The sequence below is a fragment of the Odontesthes bonariensis genome, chromosome 6 (genome assembly GCF_027942865.1).
Source record: "Odontesthes bonariensis isolate fOdoBon6 chromosome 6, fOdoBon6.hap1, whole genome shotgun sequence".
Classification (NCBI taxonomy): domain Eukaryota; kingdom Metazoa; phylum Chordata; class Actinopteri; order Atheriniformes; family Atherinopsidae; genus Odontesthes; species Odontesthes bonariensis.
The window spans coordinates 1,928,567-1,933,566 of record NC_134511.1 but is presented as its reverse complement, the minus strand read 5'-3'; the positions used below and the strand labels follow the sequence as shown (position 1 = coordinate 1,933,566).

At 42.9% G+C, this 5,000-nt stretch overlaps 2 non-coding genes across 2 annotated transcripts; one reads left to right on the top strand and one right to left on the bottom strand.

The window, feature by feature from the left end:
* Window positions 1-495: 495 nt before the first annotated feature.
* Window positions 496-567, bottom strand: trnag-ucc (transfer RNA glycine (anticodon UCC)). The gene has a single exon. It is a non-coding gene; the product is annotated as a tRNA-Gly (tRNA).
* Window positions 568-700: 133 nt separating this feature from the next.
* On the top strand, window positions 701-772 carry trnaw-cca (transfer RNA tryptophan (anticodon CCA)). The gene has a single exon. It is a non-coding gene; the product is annotated as a tRNA-Trp (tRNA).
* Window positions 773-5,000: the final 4,228 nt, after the last annotated feature.

Sequence of the window (5,000 nt, the reverse complement as noted above, 5' to 3'; positions counted from 1 at the left end):
ACTATACCACCAACGCTGTGGAGAGCACCTTCTGGCCCATCTGATGCAATCAATCAATCAATCCATCAATCCATCCATCCATCCATCCACCAATGCATACATCCATCCATCCATCCACCAATGCATACATCCATCAAACAATACATCCATCCATCCACCAATCAATCAATCAATCAATCAATCAATCAATCAATCAATCAATCAATCAATCAATCAATCAATCCATCCATCCATCCATCCATCCATCCATCCATCCATCCACCTATGCATACATACGTACATGCTTTAACCTGTACAATATTATCCATCTTTTGTGTGTCCACAGGTGTCAGGGAATAATTTAGGATATAAAAACAACTGAGTACGACAGATAGATGCAGTCTGAGGTCACAGATTACAAGTTCAGCAACAGCTGTTGAGGTTTCTCAAGTAAATATTTCTAAGTTATCACTAATATATTATGAGCCCAAGACATCATCTTTGAATACAATTGGTTGCGTTAGCCGGGAATCGAACCCAGGTCAACTGCTTGGAAGGCAGCTATGCTAACCACCATACCACCAACGCTGTGGAGAGCAACATCTGGCCCATCTGATGCAAGACTGCCAGGTAAGTCTTTAAGGGTTAGCTGTGGTCACATAATCCTTCACTTACTTTGTAATTATCTGAAGCATCAGAGATCGATCAGAGCACTTCATGTGACTCTGTGGCGCAATGGTAGAGCGTCTGACTCCAGATCAGAAGGTTATGTGTTCAAATCACATCAGGGTCATTGCTCATCCTTAATAGTTGCTGCATCACTGGTTACATACTTTAACCTGTACAATATTATCCAGCTGCTGTCTGTCCAAAAGTGTCAGGTAATAATTTAGGATAAAAAAACATCATGGACGCAGTATGGTGTCACAGATTAAGGTAGAAGTTCAGTAGTACCTATTGAGCTTTCTTCATAAATTACAAAATACATACATAAATCCACCGATACATACATTCAATTCAATTCAATTCAATTCAAAATACTTTATTTATCCCAGAGGGAAATTAAATGTTGATGTAGCTCAATTAAATCAAAGAGTTATTATAGATGCTGATGGCTGTGGGCAGGAAAGATTTCCTGTAGCGGTCCGTTTTGCATCCAAACTGAAGAAGCCTTTGACTGAAGAGACTCTGTTTTCTGATTACAGTCTCATGGAGAGGATGTTCAGGGTTGTCCATAATTCTCTTGATTTTATGCAAAATCCTTCTTTGCATTATTGTCTCCAGAGGTTCCACAGTCGTCCCCAGAACAGAACCAGCCTTCTTTATCAGGTTGTTGAGTCTTTTTAGGTCCCTGGTTCTGATGCTGCTGCCCCAACAGATGACGCAAGAGGAAATGACACTCTCAACAACAGACTTGTAGAAGATCTGCAACATCTTGTTGCAAACCTTGAAGGACCTTAGCTTCCTCAAGAAGTACAGTCTGCTCTGTCCTTTCTTGTAGATTGCTTCACTGTTGTGTCTCCAGTCCAGTCTGTTGTCCACATGAACACCAAGGTATTTATATTCCTCAACCACCTCCACTTCTTCTCCCATGATGAAAACAGGGTTTGATCTGACCTTGTTTCTCCTGAAATCTACAATCATCTCCTTTGTTTTGTTAACATTCAAGATGAGATGATTGTTCCCACACCATGCCACAAAGCGGTCCACCAGCTCTCTGTACTCAGCTTCTTGTCCATCTCTGATACACCCGACAACTGCAGAGTCATCTGAATATTTCTGTAGATGACAGGAGTCTGACTTGTACTGGAAGTCTGAAGTGTACAGAGTGAAAAGGAATGGTGAGAGTACAGTCCCCTGTGGTGCTCCTGTGCTGCTGATCACCTGGTTAGACACACAATTCTTCAGTCTGACAAACTGTGGTCTGTTTGTCAGGTAGTCATTAATCCAGGTGATTGTTGAGGCCTCCACCTGAGTCTTCTGGAGTTTCAGACTAAGCAGATCAGGCTGAATTGTGTTAAATGCACTGGAGAAATCAAAGAACATGATCCTCACAGTGCTGCCTGCTTTATCCAGATGACAGTGGGTTTGTTGAAGCAGGTGTATGATAGCGTCTTCAACTCCAACTCCATGGCGATAAGCAAACTGCAGGGGGTCCTGATATGTGCTGGTTTGCTTACACAGGTGGGTCAACAGGAGTCTCTCCAGGACCTTCATGATGTGGGATGTCAGGGAAACAGGTCTGTAGTCATTGATGTCTGAAGGGTGAGTTTTCTTTGGTACCGGAACCAGACAGGATGTCTTCCACAACAGTGGTACCTTCTCTTGGGTCAAGCTAAGGTTGAAAATGTGTTGCAGAATCCCACAGAGCTGCTCTGCACAGGCCTTCAGGACTCGGGGGCTGACACCATCTGGACCTGCAGCCTTGTTCCGGTTCAGTCTTTCCAACTGCCTCTTCACCTGACTTCTAGAAACAGAAAAGTGGGAGGGGGAGGCAAAGGGGACAGCAGCATCTCCTGATTGGGTTGAATACAAACTAGTGGAAGCAGAAGAATCCATGACTGAGGTGGAGGTGGAGATGTTACAGGAAAGCTGTGGGTCAGAGGAGGGTGGGATGTCTCTTTGGCTGGGAACAGGAGGGGAGGATGGTGAGCTTGTTCCTGAACTGAACCTGTTGAAGAATGTGTTCAGCTCATTTGCTCTGTCCAGACTTCCATCCATCCGATCCTCCCTCTGCTTGAGGCCTGTGATCTTCTTCATTCCTGACCACACATCTCTGATATTGTTCCTCTGCAGTTTACTCTCAAGCTTCTTTCTATACACCTCCTTGCTCTCTCTTATCTTGACTTTGAGCTGCTTCTGTAGACTCCTCAGTAACTCCCTGTCTCGCTCCCTAAAGGCTCTTTTTTTCTTGTTCAATAGTTCCTTTAGCTCACTGGTGATCCAGGGTTTGTTATTAGGGAAGCATCTCACTGTTCTGGTGGGGATGGTGTTGTCCACACAGAAGTTTATATAGTCAGTCACACACTCAGTCATGGCATTAATGTCCTCTCCATGTGGCTTACAAAGAGAAATCCAATCAGTTGCATCAAAACAACCCTGTAAGGCTTCTTCAGCATCATGTGACCACTTTCTAACAGTCCTTTTTATGACAGGTAGTCTCTGGACAAGGGGTTTATATGCTGAACAGAGAAAAACAAGGTTGTGATCTGATTTTCCCAGGGGAGGTCTTGATTTGGAAATGTATGAATCCTTGACATTTGTGTAAAACAAGTCCAATGTCTTGTTTTCTCTGGTAGAGCAGCTGACAAACTGTTGAAAAGTTGGCAGTGTAGCAGAGAGTGAGGCATGATTAAAATCACCAGATATTGCCACAAAAGAATTGGGGTGTTGAGTCTGTATCTTAGCAACAACGGAACTGATGACATCACATGCAGTGTCGGCAACCGCTGAGGGTGGAATGTAAACAGCCACCAAAACAACACTGGTGAACTCTCTTGGCAAATAATATGGACGAAAACTTACTGCCAATAGTTCAATGTCAGGACTGCAGATACGACTCTTCACAGTAACATGTCCTGGGTGACACCATCTGTTGTTGACAAGCACTGCCAATCCACCCCCTTTCCTTTTCCTGCTACTATTTAAATCTCGATCTGCTCGTACAGTCAGGAAGCCCGGCAGAGAGACGCTGGAGTCGGGTATATGATCCTGTAGCCATGTCTCAGTAAAACACATAATGCTACATTCCCGATATTCTTGCTGAGTCCTTATCAAGGCTAAAAGTTCATCCAACTTGTTAGCTAACGATCTTACATTTCCCATGATGCAGGATGGCAGAGATGGTTTGAACTTCTTCTTCTTTCTTTCTCTCCTCTTTGCTCCTGCTCTGCATCCACGACGCCTCCTTTTCAATTCCAGTGGGATTTCTGGCTTCAGTTGTCGAATTATTTCTGCTTTTCCAATGTTATTCAGCTGCTCCCTGTTGTAAACCACCTTGTTGCTATGGTGATGCATCATGACAAAAGAGTAAAATATACAAAAGTATTGGGAAAAATTAATCCAGCTGCACAGCATCCAAGGCAGGAAGGAACAGTTGTCCAAAAAATGCAATTTCTTCCAAGAAATAACAGGAATGAAATTTAGAAAAAAAGAAAAATCTCAATGTGAGGTACAGAGCTACGCCAACATGCTGCCACCCTCAGCAGCGCATTCTAGAACATACATACATACATACATACATCCATCCATCCAACCATCCACTAATACATACATACATCCAACAATATATACATCGACCAATGCATACATACATCCACCAATGCATACATACATCCACCAATACATCCATCCATCCATCCATCCTTCCATCCATCCACCAATACATACATATTATATTCATACATACATCCATCCACCAATGCATACATACATACATACATACATAATATAAGTAATCAAGGACCCAATCTGTCGTGGCCCTAAACTGTCTTTTGCAGAGACATCCACCAATACATACATACATACATTCATCCATCCTTCCATCCATCCATCCATCCACCAATGCATACATCCATCCAACAATACATCAATACATCCATCCATCCATCCATCCATCCACCTATGCATACATACATACATACATGCTTTAACCTGTACAATATTATCCATCTTTTGTGTGTCCACAGGTGTCAGGGAATAATTTAGGATATAAAAACAACTGAGTACGACAGATAGATGCAGTGTAAGGTCACAGATTACAAGTTCAGCAACAGCTGTTGAGTTTTCTCAAGTAAATATTTCTAAGTTATCACTAATATATTATGAGCCCTAGACATCATCTTTGAATACAATTGGTTGCGTTGGCCGGGAATCGAACACAGGTCCTCTGCTTGGAAGGCAGCTATGCTAACCACTATACCACCAACGCTGTGAAGAGCAGCATCTGGCCCATCTGATGCAAGACTGCCAGGTAAGTGTTTAAGGGTTAGCTGTGGTCACATCATCCTTCACTTACTTTG